Source organism: Cupressus sempervirens, chromosome 1 (genome assembly GCF_028749045.1).
Source record: "Cupressus sempervirens isolate cs-2001-9-10 chromosome 1, ASM2874904v1, whole genome shotgun sequence".
Lineage (NCBI taxonomy): Eukaryota > Viridiplantae > Streptophyta > Pinopsida > Cupressales > Cupressaceae > Cupressus > Cupressus sempervirens.
In genome coordinates, this window is record NC_143118.1 from 656,939,067 (window position 1) to 656,964,917 (window position 25,851).

Genomic DNA, 25,851 nt, shown 5'->3' on the forward strand with positions numbered 1-25,851 from the left:
TTTAACATAAACTATGCCCTCTAAATTTTTTTTTTTTTTTTTTGGTTTAAAATGAGGTGGGGGAGGGAAGTGGTGGAGGAGGACCAGTGGTATGTGCTGAGGTGGCAGGTTGAGGAAAGGGGAGGAGGTGATGCCGAATGAGGGCATGGTGGCGAGGGTTTCGGGCACCGTGCGGGGCACGGGGAGTGGCGGAGGGTTTTTGGGCGGCATCAGGGTAAGTCCAGCAGCGCAAATAGTGCAGGGGCTGAGCAGCTGAGTGGAGGCAAATTGTGGCTAAGCAAGGAGCGCGGCGGCCGAGCAGGGGGTGTAGATGGCAGAGGCGCGGGCTGCAGGGTAGCTGAGGAGGAAGTCGTAGGAGTTACAGACGGGTAGGAGTTTTCGAGCGGCAGAGCAAGTAGAGAGGGGTCTGCAACGATAGCGGTAGAGCTATGGGGTTGAGAAGACTACGTGTGGGTAGCGTCGGGCGGTGGGAGATTGCGGGGTAGCCACAGTGGTAGCGGCAGGAGTGCCTTCGGTCGGCGGAGGACTTCGGCGTGCGTCTGGTCGAGCGATGTGGGGACTCAGCCACGGCAGGCGGCGTTTCGGCAGGGGTTGTAGCAACGATGGCGCCGCCTCAAGTGGCACCGTAGGTGGCGTCGTAGCGGTGGCCGCCCTACAGAAAATAACAATTGTTAAAAAAATGTTTTTTTTTTTTTTTAAATTTTTTTTTTGGATTTTGATTTTTTGGATTTTGATTTTTTTTTTGTTTTTGATTTTTAGTTAAACAAACCTCCTTTTAAAAAAAAAAAAACAATTTATATATATGTTTAAAATGTATAAAACAAAAAGATATAGATAAAACTAAATAAGCCCCTCACCCTTTTTTTCTTTTTTGTTGCTTTTTAAACTATTTATCTACGAACAAATAAGGAATATATATATTTTTTTTTTTTTTCTAAATTTTTCCTATTAGCAAAAATATATATTTAACGTATATACACTTCTAGAACTTGAAAATAGAGCAATAAGAAATAAAATATGGGGTGTTATATGTCAAAAAACTTCCCTTATGTCCTCCAAATGTGATGATGGGCTTTATGGCTTGATTGGACGATCCTCATGAAACTTGATCCCCAAATGCAAGGTTTCAACCTACAAACTTGAAAACTCACAAAAAACTCAAAAACAAATTAGATCGTTAGTTTCAACCCATGAAGTGGGTCCCACCGGGCATGCCAAAATGTGTTGCATAAAAATGTAACTAAGGAAATAACACTAAGAAACTAATGCACATTCCTACATTATCATCCAAAACCTCAAAACATGAAAGATAAACATGTAAAAAGCATAACATGAACATCAAAATAGCACTATGCAAACCTCATGAAACCATCAAGTCTAAATGATTTCATTGCTCATGGGATGTGGTTGCTCACTAGTCCAGCAGCATAACAATAAGGTAGATAGTGCCTCATAGAAAATGAGGAGAGGGCTCTCCTTTTATAGGAAAATGGATGCAATGGATGGCTAAGATTGAATGCAAGATGGAGGGCTAGGATCCCTCAGGATCAATGAGGTGTCCATGAGGTGGAGGCCAAGTAGACTCCATGTGGATTAGGGTTTTGACCATGCAAAGGGGGCAAGATGCTCACACATGTGTGAGCAAACTCTGATGGTGACATGATCAATGAGGTGTGAGAAGCATGGCTTCTCACACATGTGTGAGACAACTTGAAAGTGATGGGTCAATGACATGTGTAAGAGGGTTGGAGGCTTAAGGTTCCTCACACATGTGTGAGACACCTTGGTTCACATGTGAAGGGGGACAAGGTTGTAAGAGGCATGCAAGATATGAGGGATAAGGAAAGTGTGAACATCTCTCACACATGTGTGAGGATTCCTCACACATGTGTGAGAACACACTTAGGATCAAGAGGTGATTAGCTAGGATGATTAGGAAAACAAAGCATGATTAGGAAGTGGATAGGTTTAGCATGGTGGGTTAGTTAGGCTAGTGAGGTTAGGTGAGGGTTAAATGTAGGAGCCATGTGCTCAAATAGGATTAAATGTAATATTTAATTCCTAGTGGGATTAGGAGAGAATTAATTAAGTAAATGACATACTTAATTAAAGGGGATGGGTTAGGATTTAAATAAACCTTAGTTTATTTAAATCAAGGAAAGGCGACCATAATTAAATAAATATAAAATTTATTTAATTAAAGGTAAGGGAATTAAATAAATAATAAATATTTATTTAATTGGTCAAGACACGTGATTTGGACAATTTTAGGTGTCTACAGCCTTAATGGCCCATTTTGAGAAATTATAATTTATTATACAATGTCTCTCTCTATACATGTGTGTGTACACACATGTGCTCGGGCCTTTTGTTGTATTAAAATAGATAAAAAATATGTTGTTTCAATATTAGAAATAAGAATATATTTTTCTAGCATCTTTAATTACTTCTATTCAAGAAAATTTTAATTTTTAAAGTAAATCCATTCAAATGTTGCATAAATTTCATTTGTTTTCATTTTATTTATTTTTTTAAATTGTGTTTAATAGTAATATAATCATAAAATGATGCAAAATCAATACTTTTTTTATAATTTTAAACATTGTACATTGAACAAAAGTAATTCCAAAATAATAGGACAAAAACACTATCTTAATATTGACAAAATATTGTATGCTAACAAGAGGACAAATACACAAAACTATATTTCTTCAAATTATTTAGCAACTTCTCTTCCCATAACTTCTCAAACACCCTAATGGAAACTACCATTGGAGGAGAGGGAGAAGGAAATTTGGATTTGAGCATGGGTGGGAACTCTAAATGTTTCAAGGGATGTTGGATAGCATGGAGATTGTGAGTCTGGTCAAGGGGTTGAAGGTCAAGAAGATGGGGTGCCCACGGGCCTTTCAAAAAGATTTGGCGAATGAGGAGAATCAAGGACAAGATGCTAGAATGGATATTTCCCATAAGATGGGGAGGATACTAGAAAGGTGGATAATGTTTGTCATCCCCTTTGATCCCATGATGCATAAGTTTGTTCAAAATCTTGGTCGACCCTTTTCGAAGTCAAACCAATTGGAAAGTTGAGTTTCCCAAATATAAAAGATATTTTAGATAAGTAGAAAGGGAAATTTTCCATTGTTGTCCAAGACAACCTTATTGATCATTATATTGCTAAAAGTTCAACTATCTTGATAGGAAAGTTTGTTGGTCTTAGACCAAATATTGATGTTGTGAGAATCTTTTCCAGGAAGAAATGGGAGCTGAAGGGTAGTGTGGAGATCTTGCCAATGATGAAAGGATTTCTTTCCTTTTCATTTTCCTGTCAAGAGGATTTTACAATAATCTTTTGTGGGGTCCCTTGGGTGATTGGTAAGGCTACTCTGGCTCTCCAAAGATGGTCCCCTAATCTATATCTAAATAATTCATTTTTTGTTCAAGCCTCAGTTTGGATTAGCCTCCCAGGGCTCCCTCTGGATTTATAGCATGTGCATGTTATTAAAGAAATAACTAGTTCTTTTTGGAAAACTTTTATCTATTGACTTGGTCACAGTTTCATGGAGAAGGCTAACATATGCCAGAATTTTTGTGGTAGTGGAGCAAGATAAGGATATGCCATAGGTCATTAAAATCCACTCCAATCTTGGGAAATGGATTTAGAAGCTAGATTTTGAAAGCTTTTTGTTTGCATTCTTTAATTCTAAGAAGGCAAGACATGTAGCCAAGTTATACTTGTCCTTTTTTGCTAAAGAGAAAGCTATGAGAGAACAGAAGGAATGGAGAAACAATGAAAAAGCTTCTACCAATAAAGAGAAAAATGATAATTTGATGCCCTATTCCCCTCTTAATGGAGATCAAGAATCTAAGAAGGGTGATAACCATTTGAACAAGGGGTAGGTTCTCAAGACTAAAGAACTTTATAAGCCAAATATGAGTGGTGGGAAGGATAACCCTCAAGAAGATAAGTAAAAGGAGATAGAGGGGACACCAAGTTTGGTAGAAGGGGGTTCTATTAACTATTTTCAAGAAGATTTAGAGAACATCTCTCTTGTGCCCAATTCCATTAAGGACCACTCCATGGAGGAAGGGGAGATTCAAGAAAAAAGGGATTCTCTAGATATCTCTACTCCTAATGCTCCCTTTTAAGAGACCCAACCATGCAATGTGTTACCAGGATCAGAGTTGTAGGTCTTCGACTCAGGATTGAAGAATCCCCTAGTCAAGAACATGGATCCTATATTTTCTCAACATAAAGCGGGGGGGCTTCAAATGAGGAGGAATGTGAATTAGTCTAACTTTGGAAATATTTTTTAATCAAAATCTAGTATTCTATTGGATATTAACCAAATTCAAGAATCAATTAAACATTTGAGATATGATGACTCAATAAAAATCTTTACTTTCTTCCTATCATGATATTATAACTAAGGAGTAGGTGTAATGGAGGTAGAGGTCTAGGTCTATTTGGTTGTGTGAGGGGGACATAAACACTAGGTTCATTCATCTCACTACACTCAAGCACATGGTAGCCAAAAGAAATTCCAAGCTAGTGAAAAATGATATAATTATCAAGGAGTAAGAGAACATTATTGAGGAAGCTAAGAGATTTTTTGAGGACCTCCTTACTGTGGACTCATCCTTATCCAAGGAAAATTAGGATAGACTCTTGGATCATATCTTTTCTATTAATAATTGAAGAGAATCATAACAAGAAGTTGAGTGATTATCCCTTGGTGATTGAGGTGGAAAAGGATTTTTTTTCTTTGAATGTGATAAGACATCGAGCTTGGATGGTTTTCCTATGTTCTTTTTCCATCATTTCTAGGATGTTGTCAAGAATGACGTGGTGAAATTTGTCCAAGAATTCTTTGGTGCCATGGATTTTTTGAAGGAGATCAATGCTACTTTCATGTTCTTGATCCCTAAGGTTGCAAGTGCTAATTCTATGGACAAATCCCACCCCATAAACCTCTATAATCCCTTTTACAAAATTATCTTTAAGGTTCTTACTATGAGGATTATTGAGATCCTTCTAATGATTATCTCTGCACATCACTCAAGTTTCACCCCTGGAAGATAGATTCTCGATTCTATCATTCTAGTCAATGAAGTCCTACACTCTCTAGTGGCTACTAAAAAATAGGGGTTTCTTCTCAATTTGGATCTTTGTAAAGCCTATGACAAAGTGGATTGGGAATTCCTTATGAAAATTTTCTCAGCTTTTGGTTTCAATAGTAAGGTTTGTAAGTTAATCTTCCAACTATTTTCTAGTACTTCTTTGGTAGTTATTGTTAATGGTGACTTCTTTCTTCAAACCTTCCTATGACTTGTACTAGGGAGACCCACTCTCTTCTATCCTTTTTATTATTTTTGTGGAGTTCTTGGGAAGAATGATCTTTGTTGGTATTAATTTGAATCTTTTGGAAGGTATCAATCTGTCCTCAAACAATGAAAGGTTCTCTCATTAGCAATTCATGGATGATACTATATTAGGAGGAGTTGTCACTATCAAGGAGGAAAAATATTTAAAGGAGAACTTGAATTGATATATTATGTTGACCAGTCAACTTATCAATTAGAATAAGAGCTCCTTTTTATTTTGCTAACACTCACGAGGAAAGGAAAAGAAGGATTACAATTTTTTGGGCTATCAAATTGTGGAGCTTCCTTCCATCTACCTACCCCTTCCCCTTGGGCACAAGCTTCTTGACTCTTTTTGGGATGTTCTTGTGGAAAAATTTAATAGGAATTTGGTGGGTCTGAAAGGGGTTATTCTTAGTCAATATGGAAAGGTCCAACTGCTAAAATCTACTCATCAAAATCTTCCTACTTATGCTCTCAATTTATTTTTGATTTCGGCCAAACTTGTGGAGGTTATTGAGAGAATCCAAAAAATATTTTTATGGTCTAGAACTGATGATCATAAAAGAGTGCCTCTAATTTCTTAGGATAAAGTCTTCCTCCCCAATATATTTGGAGGATTGGGTTTGAGAAGGATTAGATTGTTTAATCAAGATCTATTGGCCAAACAGGTGTGGAGAGTTTTTCCTAAGAAATGTTGCATGGAGTAGAATTTTAAAATCAAAGTACCTATTTAATCACTATCCTTACAAGATTTTCTAAACTCTAAGTATTTCCCTAGAGATTATTTAATTTAGAATGGGCTCCTAAAGGCAAGATAACTAGCTTCCTTGAACGAAAAATACAAATTGGGTTATGGTGAACCTATTTGGTTTTGGGAAGACAATTGGTTGCCCTATGGGATTTTGGAGAACATTGAGTTGTTCAGTCAGTGAAAGGAACAATGTGTTGCAAGCTTTGGCATTAGAGTGGTTGATTGTAGGGAGATATGTGATTGGATTAAGTTGGGGGAGCTTTTCCCAACTCTTAAGCCAATTTAGTTCATGTTTTCCTCTGTTGTTTGGAATGATGAACTAGATTCTTTGGTTTGGTCTACTATGACCTCTAAAAAATTCTTTGTTACTTCCACTTATCAATTTTCCTTGGGAGACCAAGGTTCCCCTCCCTATTGGGCTAAGGCTTGGATTTTGGTTCTTATTCCTAAGGTGAACATTTTTTTCTAGATCCTCCTTCAAAATAGAATTCTCATAATTAATAACTTGAGAAAAAGGGGTTTCTACTTGCCCAATATGTGTATCCTTTGCTACTTAGAGGCTAAATTCAAGAATCACATTTCTATTCATTTTCCTTTTTTGAGAGATATTTGGTCTCTTTTCCTAACCAAGATCAACCTATCTTGGATCTTCCCTAGAGAAATCATAAATTGCTTCTCCCAATGCTCCTTTCACTTTCATTCTTCCAAAATGTTCAGAGATTTGTGATCTCTCTCTCTCTCTCTTCCTCACATTCTTTGGAGCATCTAGAAAGAAAGGAACAAGATGATTTTTAGGATCAAGATCCCCCCTAGAGTGGTTTTCTCTAAAATTGAGAATGCTATGGTAGAGAATTTGAATATCAAAGGTTCTAGAAGTCTTAATTTGAGGGTGATTATTGAGAGAATAAATTCTCAAATTTCTATAGAGAAGAGGAGCTTGGAGAGGAAATGGTTTATTCCTTTGGAAGGCTACTATAATTCTAATTTTTATGGAGACTAAGGAAATTCCTAGGCTAGTTGGTTGTGATGGAGTGATAAGAAACCATTTTGGGTATTGCATAGAAATGGTGGCACTTCCCTTGTTAATTCAATCTAACCACTTGGCTACAGCAATGAGTGCTCTTCAAATTAAAAAATTGGCTAAGGAAAGAGGTATTTCTAAGCTTTGGTTGGAGGGTGATTCTTTGAACATTGTTAATTGTCTTAAGGGCCAAACTAGTCCCTCTTGGACTATTGACAACATAAATAAGGAAAATATTGATATCTTTAAATTTATGGAAAATGTCTATGTTACCCATGTTTATTGTGAATCAAACGTAATTGTTGATGCTATTGTCAACGTGATTGTGAGGTGTGATAAAAGGATGACATGTAAGGAAGTATGCAATTTCCTAACAATGTCATTTCATGCATTGATTATGATACCATAAATGGGAAACAAGGAGAAATTATTATACAAGATGGAAGTAATTAGAACTGATCAGTTGTTGATTCTGAGAAGTAGGAAGAGGAAAAATGATGACACTTGTAATTATATTTATGTTATTTTTTATGACTTAAGGGTGTTTATTAGAACCATTGCTTCGCATTATAGTCAATTTTTGCTTGAAAATGTGATTTTTGACTGGTTTAGTTCTCTATTCAGAAATTACAAGACGAAGATCATGGGGGGTTAGTATAGGAGAAGAGAACCTTCAAATTGTGATAAATGGAGAAGGATGAAGGTTTGTGAAATTCTAGAGATATGTGGTCTAACTACTTTCATGGAGAGACTTCATGGTGGGAATCTGCAATTCACTTATCTTTTCTTGAGGAAATGGAAAGAAGGAACCTAGATGTTGGTGTCCAGATCTTCACCATCACTAAGGAACTCATTTCAAAATTAGTGACTGGTATTTTGATTGTGGATAGAAAATTCTACATAGACCAAAAAATTTTGGATCCGTCTATTGAGGAGTTTCTGAATGAGCCAGGTGAGAGTGAAGCCCTTGGTAAAGAAGGAGGCAAGATCTATTACCAGCCTAAATGCATTAATAAACTCTAGAGGTTTTTGTTAGGTAGAATTTTTTACTATGTTACATTGGATGGTATATTTTCTAGGGTTTGTTCACACCATTTTCCCCTCCTGAACCATTTAAGGCATGACATTAAGGTGTCAATTCCCTTTTACCTTTACTCATCCATGAATACTAGTATTAATGGCCTCGGGTAGAATTTTTTTACCAATCCCCCTCTTCATGATGGTCTAATGCTACTCATTTATGGGTATATTAAATCTCACTTTGTTGGAAAACTTCTTGAGGTGAAGGGGGTGGTGGATGAGGTTGAGGATGTTTTAGAGGATTCTTTGTATTTCTCTAACATAGAAGATAGTGAGCACATGTAGTCAGAGGAGGATGAGGAAGAGCCTTAAAAAAGGCAAGGGGAAGGGTATTATATCCAAGACTCTTATGAAGACCCCTGTCATGCAAAATATTTCTCCACCCAAAAATTAAGAAGGTTGTAGAGTTTGATGATGACTACTTTGAGGATCATGATGGGATAGACACTAATATTGAGGAGGTTGTGTATAGCAAGAAGAAGCCTGGTAAGGGGATTGATAGGAAGAAGAAGATTGGTCAGGATGGGAAGCATTTGAGAACCCATGTGTCTAAGAAACAATTTATTATATCCTCTAATGAGTATGACAAGATGGATACTAGCATTGAAGAGAAAGGTACCAGAAAAAATCATTTAAGGATGAAGCATAAAGTTGAGAAAGGGAATATTGATGGCAATAAAGGCTTGGACTCTCCTTTGAACCTCATTAAAGATCAATATGGTGATGATTCTTCTTTGGAGTGAGTAGATGAGAGGGTTGATACTTTTCATGTTAATTAGGTTAGGACTTTGGTGGAGGACCCTATTGCCCCTACTAAGGCCAAGAGAATGGCTTGGAAGAACATGAACATGAACACAACTAGGTTGGGAATAGCTAGGGAGAAAATTGATCTCATGGTTGGTGAGGTTGAACTAGGTAAAGTGGACCTCTAAGAACTTTATTGACCCCTCTTTGCTCATCCTTAGTGATAATAGTAAAGAGGAGAACTTGGATGTTCTCAACAATGCTAGGAATAGTTTTCTAGATAACTTTAGGTCAATCAATTAGCTATTCCATCAAATCATGGATCTAAAGGGTAGGATGAGCATTGTAGAGGAAAGGAGTGACAACCACAAGATTCTTGAGGCTATTGATAAGGAGAATTCCATGATGGGTGTTGTGATGGACATGGTGGTCTTCTACAAGATGGAAGAAAAGGTTCTCAAATTAGACAAAAAGGTTTAAAGGCATTGAGAATGCTCTCATAGGAATTGTTGATCAGATTTACAAGATTCTAAAGGCTTGCAATGAGCACATTAAGATTTTGATCAACAAACTGCAAAATTTTGTTTAGAAGAAGGATATTTTTATTGTTCCTAAAGATCAAGGTGATTCTGTTGAGAACAAAGAGGGGGTTGGGATAAGGACCAAAGCTAACTCAAGGAATATGGTTACAGTTGCAGTTACCACTTCAAACATTAGGTAGATTAAGGAGGCTCCTACAAAGATGGACCAGCTTGAGGAGTAAGTAGTGAAGTTGTTGAAGAAAATGGGTTAATTCCCAGTGTTGTCCTTGTTCTTTCTATTTTTTTTGTGTTTTTTTTTTCTATTAAGTGGTCAGGGTGTTGCCTTTTTGTTGTTGGCTTTGTTTGACTCTTGGCTCTATCTATTTTCTACCATGTTTTGTTTTAAAGGTATAATTTTTAATCTTTAGGATCTATTGTATAGGATTTCAAAGGCCCTTCAAAACCTATTTTCTTTATAAAACATAACAGGAAAAATACATTATATATTGTTAGTTGCAACTTATAATTTAATTTTTATGTTTCCTACTAGATTTTGATGTTGATCTATTCTTAATGTCATGGGACAATGACTTTGACTTTAAAAATTGCACTTAATTGTGGTAGCAATATATAAATTATTTTTGGAATTCTACTAAGAAGAAACATCCTTGCTTTTTTGTAGATATATATATATATATATATATATATATATATATATATATATATATATATATATATATATATATATATATATATATATATATATATATATATATATATATATATATATATATATATATATATATATATATATATATATAATATTGCAAAAGCAAACTAATTGACTATAGATTAAAGTTAATGGAAGGAATTATATTTGTGTTAGATATATGTAAATACTTATTTTATTTATCTGATATATTTATAAACTTTTACTTTATTTTAAATGAATGAATTATCAATTGATATTTCATTGATATTTTCCATCTATGATTTTGAGTTAATTTCTAATAGCACATGATATTATATTGTACTAGAAATATTACTTTGGAAATTGATTATTGGTGAATTTTTTGAGTTAATATGTGTAATGAGCCATCATCGAGGTAAGAGAGAGCTCAAGAAGATGAAAATATGTGGGAAGATTTTTGAGTCAACATTTTGGGTCATGCCCAGTATGTCATTATTAGGGCATGAGAGAGCTTAGAAGAATGAAAATAGTTTTTGTCTTCTTGAGCTCTCTCATGCCCTAATGATGGTTCATTAGGTGTACCCAAAACATTGACTCAAAACATTAATTACACATAATCAAGTTTCAAAAGCATAAGATCTAATGTAATAGATTCTAGAAACCCGTTAGTACTTATTATATTATATGTCTAGTGCAATCTTGGATGAGATATGTTTGTTAGACTATGAAATGTGAAAAAAAATTCTTTAAATTATTTTTGGGATTAGATCATCACAAAATTTCACTTTCTTAATACAACTTGGCCTATCTAAAGCCTACAATAGGGCAAAGTGGCAATTTTTATGTAAAATGTTGAAGGCTTATGGCTTCAATTCTAGAGTCATCAAGTTGATCTTTCAATTAATTTCCACTTCTATTGCTTCGATCCCAGTGAATGGATCTTCTTCTAATATTTTAAAACCTTCTAGAGGTCTTAGGAAAGGTGACCCTATTTCCCATATTCTCTTCTCTATAATGGCAGAATCATTGGATGGGTCCATTAATAAATTTTTGATGGAAGAAGGAATTACTAGTTTACAACTATCATCAGATATCTTAACTTGCTCTCATGAACATTTTTTTGATGATACTTTTTTTTAAGGGTTTCTATTGTGAAAGAAGCTAAAAACTCAAAGATAGCTCTGACTACTTATACTGATGCTATGGGGAAACTTATCAACTAGGTAAAACTAATCTATTCTTTATCAATACTCTAGAGGTAGGAAAAATAAAAATAGTTAATATTCTTGGTTGTAATATTCCTTTGCTTCCCTCAACCTATTTGGGCCTCCCCTAGGAACTAAACCTCCCAACTCTTTTTGGAAATCCATTGTTGATAGAATTAACAAGAAATTGGTAGGGTGGAAAGGATAAATGCTTAGTTAAGAAAGAAAAATCCAACTTCTTAAATTCACTCTCCTAAGTATGTCAGTGTATGCTCTTGTAGCCTGTTCTCTATTCCTGTAAAGTTTGTTGATATTATCAACAACATTCAAAAGAAGTTTCTTTGGTATAGGGTAAAAGAGAATGTGAGACTAACTCTAGTTTCTTGAGACAATGTCTGTATGCAAAAAAATAAAGGAGGATTGGGGTAAAGATTGGTAAAAATGTTGAACAAATCTATGTTGGAAAAATAATGTTGGAGAGTTTTTGAAGAGGAAAAAGAATGGAATAGAATACTAAAAAGAAAGTTTCTATTCAATAATTCTACTAAAGAATAATTCTTTTGAATAATCAAATAAGAAGTAGATCAAAAATTTGGAACAACATTCAGAATGTTAATGTTAGTATATTTTTAGTCAAATAAAACTCACTAAATGTGTGTGTGTGTGTGTGTGTGTGTGTTAAAGAACAAATATTAAATACTAATGAATAGTAATGTCCTATGAAGGGACATGTCTATCCATATTTCATCTAATATAAGAGAGATGGCTATCATTTGGAAAGTATATACCAAATAGGCAATGCTAATATATTTGGAACATCCTCCAAAAATCAACATGGTATGAGAGCAAAGCCTAGGAGGAGGATATCAATGAAGAATCGGATACAAAAATAGAAATACACTATAGTCAACCATTGGCATCAATGAGAAGAAGAAACAATTTATAAATTGCATGGAGGAATGGAGAGATATATTAAAATAGAGATATGTTGCTCATACCACAAATGTCTTGTTCATATATAAAAAGTTTCTTAGTTGGTTCATATCTTGTGATGTTAGAAATCATTAAACCTTACAAGGTTCCAAGCCACCTTTGATTGGGTGTGTTGAAATCCCTTCCAATATACATCTATTTTGTAGGTGAATTCTAAGATTGTTGTATTTCAAGGAATACACTAGGAATTCTATCAAACATCTTGTGTGCATAACCTAGTGTTCGAGATGACAAACAAATGAAGCTATGATGAATTTGTACTACCTTCACGCACATGGGAAACTACACCAAACCTTGTGTCAAATGATATTAATGTTCTTTGTTTTCCATTCAACTCAAGGCACACCTTTGAAAATTACCTTACCAAAATTGTACTCATACCATGATTTGTGAGGTATCAAAGCCTTATCTTTTGGTTTGCATATATCATTGATTGTAGGCGATAATAGTTATGTTTAATGGGTGATACTCATCATTCGTTATGTCCAAGACTTGCACAAGGATTACACCACTTCAATGGTGCAACAACCAGTCACCCCAATCAAATAGGACATCTCATAAGGTATAAAGGAAAAGAGAAAAGATAGTGAACAAGGCCACATCATTAGGCATTACATGTGAAAAGAAAGTGGATAACCACTCAGGTCCATGTCTAGACACACAATATCATAATCTACCATGATCTACATATAAGAAATAGAACCTATATGTTGACCACATAAGGAGAAAGAACATAACAGACCAAATATTGATATCAAGGCCCACATCATCATTAGGTAAGTTAGGTGATTATATCATTATGCAAATGGATAATGTATCATTAGGAAGTAATATGTTAAGAGAAGAACCCTAAGGGGATTTGTAAGGAAATGAATACAATTAAAGGGGGTAAAATTTAATATTGCTCATTTTAATAAGAGGGAATAATATTAATTACTTTTAATATTGAGAATTAAATAAAATGTGATTTATTGAGACAAACGTAGGTGGATGTAATAAGAATATAATATGATGAAACTATAGATTAGATTAAAGTATATGTTTTTAATGATATTATATTATTATGTAGAATTATTTATTATCCTTGAATTTTTTTTTATCTTATTAGTGTAGTCTCTCTCTTATTATATTTCTATAAGTATGAGCTACTTGACTTGATCTTTTCCCCCAAGAATGTTCTTGCAAGAAAAGGGAGATTGATATTAGATTCAGAGGGAGTCTGACACTTCATAAGAGATAAAATTGGATGAGGAACTCTGAAGATTGATGTTTAGAGGTAGTCTAACACATCCATCTAAAGGAGTGAATAGAGGATATGTTTTAGTTGATCCTTGAAGATCTTGATTATATTAGAATCAGAGAGAGTTTTGACTTCATGTAAACTTTTGGTATCATGCATGTGAGTGCATTTTTTATTTGGCCTTCCCCCCTACGTGCATCATGACGAAGTGATGACTTCCAAATGATTATCACTTGTATTTGCATAAGTTATCAAAAAGTGAAGATCTTATAATAAATTAATTTTCTATTATGATAGATATCTTATGATGCCTATGCAGATAATTATAGATTATACTTTGCATAGTGGATGTTCATATGGTAAGCGTTATGAAAGTGCAAGTTCACATACCTTATGAACATTTCGAGTACATGGTGAATGTTATGTTAATTGATGTTCAAGATTCCATTACATAGATTACTTGGTGGATATCAAATGTGTTGACATTTAGGAGGCCATTACTCCCAATATCTTTATCTTACAGTGAGGTAATATATGGTCATGTGTTTATCCCTCCTAACTAAGAGGGAGTATTAATGTTACTATATTTTTAGTAGGATAAAAATTGTTGTGTGTGTGTGTGTGTGTGTGTGTGTGTGTGTGTGTGTGTGTGTGTGTGTGTGTGTGTGTGTGTGTGTGTGTGTAAAATTACAAACTATTATATTAAATACTAACGAATAGACATGTCTTATGAAGGGATATGTCTATCCATATTTATTATAATATAAGAGAGATGGATGTCATTTGAAAATTATATAACTTAATAGATAATGCAATTAAATTTCCAAGTGATCCTCAATGTTGGAGAGTTTTTGAAGAGGAAAAAGAATAGAATAGAATATTAAAAAGAAAGTACATCTTTGATAATCCCACTAAAGAAGAAATATTTTTTAATAATCAAATAAGTGGATCACTGATCTATAACAACATTTAGAAAGCTAAATTTAATGTTGGTCAAGTAAGAAATATATTATAGATGATGGCAGGAGAATTAATTTTTGGGAGTTTTGTTGGTTAAAAGAAAAAGCTCTAAGAGAGTATCCAAAATTGGAAGGGATGGCAGAAATATGTAAACTATTTATGGAAATGTACTCGCCAACTACTAGAGAAATAATGAATGGATTTCTTTAAAAGAGGTTGATATCAGATTAGCTCTTATTGATTTAGAATTGAAACTTTGGTTTATTAGGCCGTATCATGCTAATGAGTTGATTTGGTTGCTTAATCCTGATGGAAGGTTCTCCACTTCCTCTATTTATTCTTTGTGGTTCAAATATGTTGAAGCCCATTCTGGGCACATGCCTAGAATAAAATTTTAACTCCTAAGATTATAGTGGTTTTTTTACAAAATAATGTCCCAACCATTAATAATATTTCTAAAAGAGGTTTTCTTATTCCTAACTATTGTTATCTTTTTTGTAAAGAAGATGAATCAACATCCCATCTCATCTTGCATTGCTCTTACTCTATTGATGTTTGGACTTTCATTTTCCAAAGATTGAATGTGATATGGGTTTTCCCCAATTCTATGCATGATTTCTTTGAACAATGGAAGTACCCTATTTCCAGTGAGGATGATGTGAAACTTTGGAAAACAATAGCTCCCCATACTATATGAAATATTTGGAAAGAGAGAAACAACCAATAAAAATTGTGATACATAGGTTTTGGCTAGTCTCATCAGAGATAATATTTTTAGTAACACTAATGAAAATCTTATGGTGAATAGAAAAGTATTTGTGAAGGATGATAGAAACTATAAGACCCCGCTTGGGAACCCAAGTGAAATAAACCTAACATGTCACAATGTCTACTTAACTATTTTTTTTTAAGTTTAAACAACATCAAGGTAACAATGTGGAAGCAATATACACATACACATTAAGTACACATAAGCAAGTACAAATACAATTTGCATTCCTCAAGGGTTCCTTTACATTGAGTCACATTTAAAAAGTTTATAATAATTAGTTTAAGTCTCAAGTACATTTTCATGATCATTAAGAAATAACATATACATCATCTCATAAGAAAAATCATAAATATATCTGATATAATACATCTAATGAATAACATCCACTGCACATGTTACAGGGTATGTGAGAATAGATACAACTATGTCCAAATACAAGATACATGTAAACATATAAACATCGTCTGAATAGAAGTCTCAAAGATAAGAATAAGAATGATAATAGTACAACTATATCAACGAGCATCCAACATCTGTCAATCTAAGGGGGACCCAAATGGTAAGAAGGCACTACCTCTTGACTTCATGGTCACCTAATCAAGATCCCACTCCCACTATATAGGAGAGATAATGTACGATCCACACACAGATAATCAAATCATAAAATAATCCTAGGCAAGGAATCCTGATAGCCAAAACTACCTCAAGGGTAACACAAACTATGCAAGAAGAAGAGATAATCAAAATCGAAAGGATACTCATTATACTACTAATGCCACATAGCAAATCAACATAAAAATACCAAGTACAAATCAAATATCAAAACCAAAAAGATACAACCACCTCCAAATCAATGCCAAGTGTCACAAGTACAATAACCAACAAATAACAATTGTTGTCAATAAAAATGAACCACCAATAACTCCAACAATAAAAACACCACCAATGAATAATTGGTCATTTATTAATAAAAGTCAATTATCAACAATAAATGACATCCAATCAATGAGTAACAACTCACAATCAATACACCATCAAAAGTAATATCCAACAAGTACAACACTATAGGCAAATATTTAAAAAAACAATGGAGACTTAGGCTACATACTAAGGAGTGTCATCACATGAGCCAACTCTACAGTTACCCTAGCAGTCTCTCAAGACCCCGGCCCCCTAGTGACTCTATGTGAAATTAGAATACCTTCTCATGAAGATGAGAAAACTAGTCCTAACTCTCAAGGTATCATCTCATTCTCATCTTTAGTCTATACAAGCACTCAAGGCATGGACGAGGAAAAATCTTTAACTTATCTTTTTAATTTATGTCAAGGCATGGGGGAGAAAAATATTTTAATTATTATGTTATCACTTGTTACACAACTTACAATGAGTTACCCTGGCATCCACTTTGGGCCTTAGCCCCATTTGCAAACCACTCCCATAAACATGCACCTAGACTACATTCCCAAAACTCACAAACCACAATTGTGTCCCATACCACAAAAGTAATATTGATTGAATTTGGTTCCTTAATAGGCAACCCAAAAATAACACTACTTCTCAAAACCCAAGTTCTCATAAATGCTCAATAGCATAAAGCTCATAAAACATAAATCTCAATTCAAATCATAAAGTTCATCATGACATCTAGTAAAATAATCATAAAAGAAATCTCAAAAACACCTCTAGTGCACATCCTATCTTGGCCAACTAAACAACCCACAAAGAAAACTATCACAAAAATAAACATCACAAGACTATAAATAGAATATAGGAAAACACGTAGTTTTCAGCCATATAATTCAATTCCATCATTTTCTCTTGTTTCCTTTTAAGGATGTGTTTAAAAATAAAGTAAAAATATACATGTTAACATAAGTTATTATGCTAATATACTTTTTTTAATCAATAAGTATTTAAATGTCAAATCCCTTTGTACATATAAAATAGCATGCAATATTATCATATTATTAATTTAAAGAATCTTAAATCATAAATGATTTAATTAATAACATAAATGTATATTATTAGATTAAATTTTAATATCAATTTCATTTATAAAATATTAATTTGACTTATACTAAGTCCAATATTAATATTTACTTTTCCTTTTGTTCACGATGCAACTAGAGATAACTCAAACTTGAAATTATAATTATAATTATATTATTTACAATTTCTGTCACAATATTAAAAATTCATAACTAGAAGAATATATAATGAACTCCACTATAACTTCTCTTAAAATATAACTCAATCACAATTATATGTTTATTAATTTCTCACTTGCATTAAAAAATATAAATTCATTTATATGCAACTAATAGTTTAACTAAACATAAAGATTATTTAATACCAACATCCACTTTATAACTAAATAAATAGTATTAATTTAATTTTTAAAATAGATAAATAATAATAATCTTTATTTTAAATTATTTTTTAATTTTGAGAATTAATAAATAATTCAAAAAAATTAATAATAAATCTGAAAATTAAATTTTTGAAATTAATAAATAATCATTTTTAAAAAAGTTGTTTTTTTAATTTTAAAATAAATCTAAAAATTAAATTTTCCTAAAAAGAATAGAATTATCATGTAATTTTCTATTTTCACATGGTTAAGTTCTTCTACAACATACAATCACTATTTTTGCATTCCTTTGATCTCTCAAATCATGCAACTATAATATACTTAGTTTTCTAATTTTAGTATATCTATTTTCACATGCATGTATAAGTTTAGTTATAACATGCTTTCCTCTCAATTGATCTTTTGCTTTTTCCAATAAATTTTGCAACCAAATCATTTTAGATATAAGAAGAATATTTATCTATATTTAGAAAATTCATGATAATCATACAGTTCTAATGACAAATGAAAGTTGAAACCTTAGTTGTTTAATTTGTTGTTTTCTTCCAATTTTCTATAATCATTTTTTTCTTATATTAGAAAGGGTTTTAAAAGAATACAGTCATAATAATTTTCTACAATTTTTCCATTGTTAATATTTTTTTTAAAAATAAATTTTCCTTTTCAAAATTTACAACATAATTCTTCATTTAGAATTAATGCGATAAATTAATAAGCATTATACAAGCACCCAAGAAGACATGAAATAGACAGATCTTTCAATAAAATTCTACAATGGGTTCTCAAACCCTACCTCAAAATCAAAGCTAAAATCTAAGACGATCTATTAACCATGCAAATTCAAACCTTTTGAAACTTTCAACAAGTCTTTTGATCCAATTTCAAATTTTGCTCTCCAAAACCCATGTGTGTAGAAATGAGCTCAAATATCTTAATAAAGAGTTTAACTCTACCTAGGGTTTTCGATTTTTGAACATGCAAAGGCCTCTCCTTAAATATAAACTTTTATTATTTAATCCTTTCATGCACATTTAAAGAACTTTTTAATTAAAATATTATTTTCTTTTCTTTTCCTCCACTTTATTATTTAGTGCAAGCAATATTTAAAGCATAGTTAATTATTTAAATTAATAATAATAATTAAAGCTCACTATTTAAATGCAACTCTAATTTAATTATTATTAATTAAATAATTATAATAAAATAATATTAAATCTTTAATCTTTTAATATTTTAATTCTCTTTTTATCCAACTTCTTAAATTGGACTTTTAAATTGAGTCTTTTGAACTGAAGCACATATTTAATTAATTAAATATCATCATATTCTAATTTCTCTTTTACTAATTTTCTAAAATTAGACTTCTACATTAAGTCTTTTAAATTAAAGCATACATATAATTAATTTTAATTAATTAAATATTCACATATTTTAATTTTTTTTTAATTAAATAATATTTATTAATTCTCAATATTATATGATTAACCCAAATATTATAATTAAAGCATTTACCAAATAAATCACATAGTCAAATCCACATAAAAGCAACATTACCAAAATTGACCAAAACTTAAAAGTAAACAACGCGAACAAAGATTAACTATGGGTTTAAAAAGGGTGGAAAGTCAAACACATGTCCTCCTTCTCAAGAAAAGTAATTAGATTATGGTTGGGATTGGACCTAAACATTATCTTCCCATTCTAACCATTGAGTTATTGTGATAGGGTGCACTCATCCTAGCAATTCAAGAAAGCTGATGTTTGGTACCTACAAATTTGTATAAAATATGAGCATGTACGTATACATATATGTCTAAGCTAAACAAGCAATGGCAAGGAATGGTGCATCATGTAGATTTTGAATAGAAAGTAACTATTACTCCCTCAACCACATCATTAACCACATCAAACATGTCAAACAGCACACCATACACATGCAAGTATGGGGTAAGTGCTATAATAAATCTTGAATATAAATCATCACATATTCAAACATGGAAACTCATCATTGTGAATACAAATACTCATCATTTGATATCATTATGAAAGCAACCACATGTACTAACTAAGAATCATTAAAGCATCATTAATGCGCTAGTAATCATAATTGTCAATCAACATGTGAAATATAATCAACTAAGTAATTCTTTATTGATATACATGTAATCCAAGTCATGAAAAAATACCATAATTATAAATCCAATATCCTTGAAACTAACACATCCATGAAATAGGCATAAAAGAGTTTGGTACATATAATGGAAAAGAAAACTATGGATGGGCATTACAAAAACAATCTAAAAAACTAGAATTTTGTTGGACCGAAAAACTATTTAAAAAGGAAGAGAAAATTTGTTTTGGATAGCACCCCTTGTTGGATGGATCAAGGCTAATTTTGATGGTGAGACAAATTGAAATCTAGAAACTACAAGATGTAGGGGAATTCTAAGAAATGAAGGAGGGGGGTGTATTTATACTATAGAAATACCTTTGGTCATTCGGTCTAGTCAAATGACAGAAATGATGGCAGCATTGTAGGCTATTTCCTTGGCTAAATAGAGAGGTTGAATACTGTTTGGTTAGTTAGGGGCTCTCTAAACATCTTCAATAATATCAAAGGCCTCAATAAGGCTTCGATGACTATAAACCATATCATTGAAAAAATAAAGATGATATCCCTAAGGTTTGCTAAATTTAAAATTTCACATGTCTTTCCTAAAATGAATAAAATTAGTAGACTTACTTGAAAAATATGGTACAAAAAGAAATTATACTTCTAGACGGGATGGTACTTTAGAAATGAGTGATGAATTAATTGATGACATTAATTATGATATATGCACCCTTAGAGTGAGGACCATTTCAATAAATGAATGAAAAGACTATTGGTACTTTCTATCATCATTTCCTAAGCTCCATTTGTATGTTGGCGTGTATTTTCATATCTTTTATATTAATGTGGCATGCTTTCTAAGTAGTTAAAAGCGTTCTAGTTTTTAGAAGCTACCACAATTATCTATATAAAATCGCTTCTTGGGTTACCAAAATAATTTTTACTTTTGAACTCAACCATTATTTTCTCGACATCTTCTCTCAGAAAATGGGTGGAAAGACTAGCCATGTTGAAGCCAAAGAGTGTGAATAGATGAATCACAATCTAGTATGGAGAAAACTTAAGAAAGGAGGTGTTATGCCTTACCTATAAAAATTGCATGGCACAAACCTGAAGATCACTAAATGCATCACAAAGAGCTAGAAAATGGTATGGTTACTATATGTGGTAGGAGAATTAAGATTTCTAAAGAATTAATAGGTGAGGTAATTTCTCTACCAATATTTGGTATGAATTTTTTCAAAGAAATCAAAACTTCTAAGTTAATTGTGATTAAATTTCCAAAAGAACAAAAGGAGAGAGATCTTATGGTTAAGAATAATTTGGATTTCTTTAAAATGTCTCAAATTATGTCATTTTGGATTAAAATTCTAAAAGTGGTTATGGATTATTTCACTCTTGATAGAAGGACTAGGGTTCACAATTTCCATTTTGTGTTTCTAAACCACTTTCATCACAAAATTCTAATAAGTTTCTCATAGTATTGTAGTAGTTTCACAATGCATGCCCTATTTTACCTAGAAATGGGGACCCCCTACTTTATATTTTGGCTTTCCAAATCCCTAGTCTGGGGTCTGAGTCTTTTTTAGGGTTTTGCCTACCCTTTTTTTGTTTGATCTAGGTCCCAGCTTGAAAATTCAGATTCCAAAAACTAGAATTCTAATGAAGTTATTTTTTGCAAGAAAAAATGGTACACTTGTGAACCTCCCCAAGTGCACTAGTGTGCCAAACAAAGTGAAGTGGAAGGCATTTCTTCCTTGTTAATGTGTAATTGTGCATTACTAAGGGGTGAACTAAGTCTTGGGTCTATAAAACCCAGAACCTCCACCCCTTCCTCACTTTGTTTCTTCATTCTGAGTTCATTATTTCACACCAACGTAGCTCCCTAGGTGTGCCTCACATCCTTTATTCCACCTGCACATAAAGCACAAACAACATAATGATTAAAACCCATTAGAAGGTGCATAGCTATGCACTTTTTTTTGCATTTAACATAACATAAAAAGAACTAAAGCTAAAACTCTAAGACTAAAACCTTCATCCAAGGTGCACAATTGTGCACCTCACTTAGACTAAGCATCCTTTGTGCTATAAGGGTGTGCATCTGGCACACCCATTAGGTGCACCAGATGTGCACTTTGATTGTTAAACAAAAGCACACCTCAAAGGTGTGCTAGGTGTTCCTATTTTTGCATTTTAGGGTAAAAATTAGGTTTTTTAATAGTTTTCTTTTCTTGGGTTTTTTGTTTTGTCATTAGGTTTTGTGTTAATTGACTTTTCTTTGACTCTAGACTAATAGACATTATTTTTGTGTAGACTTCAATGGCTTCTTCATCATCCTCCCTCATTACGAAGATGGTCTCAAAACTGGTGGTTTTCAACTTTCAAGGTGTTCTTACAAAGTCATGCTTCCAAGATGATTATTCAGAAATCCAGGACATCGAACTTGGTCATACTGATTGGAACGGCTTCCTAGTGCTATGTAACAAGCCCATAGAAAGGTCCCCATTAATATCCACTCTAATCCTATCAGGACTAGTTAATGTTGCATCACATCTTGTATTAGTACAATCTTTAGAATTGATCATGATACTAGCGAATAATTATGTTTTTGAAGAAAGGGTTGTCAAGAGTTTGAGGAAGGCCAAATACATGAGGAACCTCAAAAAAATTCCCAAGATACAAAGGTGAGAACTATGGACTCTACAGATATAGAGACTCCCAATGTAGATATCTCACAAAAGGAGAAGACTCCGAAGAGGAGTGATAAGGGAAAGGGCATAGCAAAAAAAACTCCTTCCTTGTCAAAAGGAAAATCTCCAATGGAACATGTTCCAAGATGGTTGACGAAAGAAGTGATTAAAAATAAAAGGTAGCAATACACTACTGAGGAAGAGGATATAATAGAATTGATTGAAGTTCTCAAGAAACCTAAGTCACCACCAAAGGATGCATGGGCATTAGCCTTTATCATGAGTGATCAAAATCAAGACTTGTTTTCACATGTTGTTGTCCCTCCTCTGTATGTGGATGTTGAGGAATTGACTCCAAGAGATTATTGAATAAGGGAGGTCATGCTTGGAAAACCCATGTTGGACACTGCTAAGTTGATGGTGACAACTAGAATCAAAGAAGTGTTTAAACACTTAGAACAAGATGGGGCAGAATTCATAACACTTTGAAAATAGAATGAGATCCTAAAAGGATATCTCAACAAAGTTGTTGGTACTTCAGATCCTGAAAATCCTAAGGAAACTTTAAATGCAGCACTAGAGAAAAGGGATAAGGAGATGGTGCAGTCAGACCCATTTTTGAAAGCTTGTCAGCAATGGCGAGAAATTTTTGAAGAGAAAGGTGCGCAGATTATTCAAGGAAATCTTAAGCTGCTACACCATATGTAGAATCATGTAGATAAGCTAGTTACCATTTTGAATTAGGATTTTGGTTTGATGGACAAAGTACATACCTAGGGCAAGGAACTACATGCACTACAGTCGATCAAGGGTCAAAGATATCAAATGTTAATGGAGGTATATACAATAGAAGAGTTAGATAAAGTTGATGATTGGATAGAAAAGATTGTGGATGGAAATAAAGAAATGGAAACATTACATGTAGAGATTGATAAGCTCAAGGATCAAACCCAAGAGAAAATTTTGGAGGTAGAGAAACATTATAGTGATGCATTCTTAGATATTTTTAAGGATTATGCAAGGGATAAATTGATAGTTATAGAGGTAGTTGTTGAACAATTTTCAAAAACTTTTGAGAAGGCTTCTAATGATGATGATATTAGACAAGCATTCAAAACTAAAGAAGCATTATTAGAATTGGATGTGAAAGTAGGAGATTTTGCTGAGACTCGCATCAAGGTGGGAAATTATAGATAGAAGGTGAAGAACAAATATGAAGCCTTAGATTTTCTAGATGCAACTTAGGTCACTGAGATTATTTAGAAATTCAAGAGAAAATACCCAAACATAGCTTTGGGATAAAGGGGAACAAAACCTAGAAGCTAGAATTTCAATTTTGACACTTGGTGAAAATTTTCATTTTTTGAACCTGCTTTTGAGGTGCGCAGGTGCACTTTTTAGAAGTGTTTTGGAAGTTTTTGAAGAATTCAGAGGTGCATCGACAGTTAACTATCAATTCTAAATTTAGAGCTTTCCATGCATTGGAAACACATTCTAAAGGCAGTTCAACTCCTACAGACACCTAGTGAACATGGAGCTTCTATTTTGGGTACTTCAAGACACTCCTACATCATCTAAAGGCTTTCTTCTTCCTATTTTCTCATGATTTTTTTGTTTTAAGATATGTAAAGGCTCATGCATCCATTTAATGATATAAATATTGATGGAGTCCTACTAAGCACTAGTTAGAGAGTTAGTTTGTACATAAATAGATTTTTTTTATTAGTTTAGAAGCATATGTTTGCATAAAGAGATCTCTCACTCTAAACACAAATTGAGGAGAATATTTCTTATAAATTTAGGAATGTAACTTGTATTCTAAGCCATTGTTATTTTGATGCAATAATATATGCTTTTAGTGCTTGCATTTGGAGTGTAGTGATTCTTGCCTGAGTGTGTTATATTTTTTGAATGTATGTTCATGGAATGTAATTGAGTCAATAGTTTTATTGTGTTATTCTAGTTGTGTGATATTTTAATTCTAGTGTTTTCTATGATTTTACAAATTCTACTAATGTACTTAGTTTGAGAAGAGATCATCATATTGTGCCTGCATAGCTTTTTGTCTCACATGAGTGTACTTTTTGTGGCCTTGCAATGTGATGAAAAGTGAAACATCTTACAGTTACTGAATTCCCATTGATGTTTCCATTAGTGGAATTAAGGAAGCACTACTCTTCTTTTCATTAATTACCCATCAATCTTTTCAAAGGCTTAACTCACAGACATGTTGTTTCCATAGTTTATGTCTATTAGGATTTTATTTTTCATATTATTTGCTTAAACTTCTTGTTACCCTATCTTCATTATTTTCTTTTACAAACACTTGGTTAATTTAGGAATTCATATAATTGCATTCATTAAAAAACAAAAAAATATAAAAATATATTTCTTTTGTGTGGTTATTCTTTATGGGATAGCAAATAGATTCTACATCTTATTTGAATTGTTTGAACCAGAAAAGGCCTCCTCGTGAACATTAACATTTATCTTCAATTAAACAAATTCTAGTAGATCACAACATCACTCAAAACCTTGGAGTTGATCCCTGGATTAGATTTTCAAGAGAGGAGTTTAAAAGGATTCTTTTCATTAAGCATTATGTAAAAGGACAACTCAACAGAAGTGGCACTAGAAGGAGGGCCCCCCTTAACCATTCAAAATAGAAGAAACAACTTGCAATTTCAAAATTCTACATTTTTTTTTTTACAAGTTCCAAAAAAAAATTTGAGCTTCCAAGCTTCCAAGGTGCGCAGGTGCACTAGATTTTGAGGTGCACCTTATTTTTGAGAAAGTATACTTCTATAGAGGTGCGCTTTTTCTAGAATTGATACAAACTAGAGAATTCTGATCCATCATCCCCATTCTAGAAAGCTTTAAGATCTTCACCAAATGCACACAAGTTCCTTGAGCTTAGCCATTTTCATAAGCCTTGCAGTGACAAAGGACTCCCTTGAATTCCACCACTTCCATTCAACATTTCATCATCTTCTTTAGTTTTGCCTCCACAACAACCACCTATTAATCCACCAAATTCCCTGATGGCCTTTCTTGCAAATGTTGTAGATTCGCCAATCAACTTGATAGGGGTACTCAATGATCTTCGTAAGAATCTTGAGAATTTTTGCCCAAGGTTTATCTATGGAGAGACACAAACTACTGAAGATCACATCAAGTTATTCAAGGAAATTCGCAACCGAAAGTATATTGCTAACAAGAATGTGGTTCTTCACTTATTCCCTTACTCTTTGGGAGAAGTTTCCTTTAATTGGTATGTAAATCTACTGCCTGGGTGTATTGGAGACTGGGATACTTTTGAAAAACTA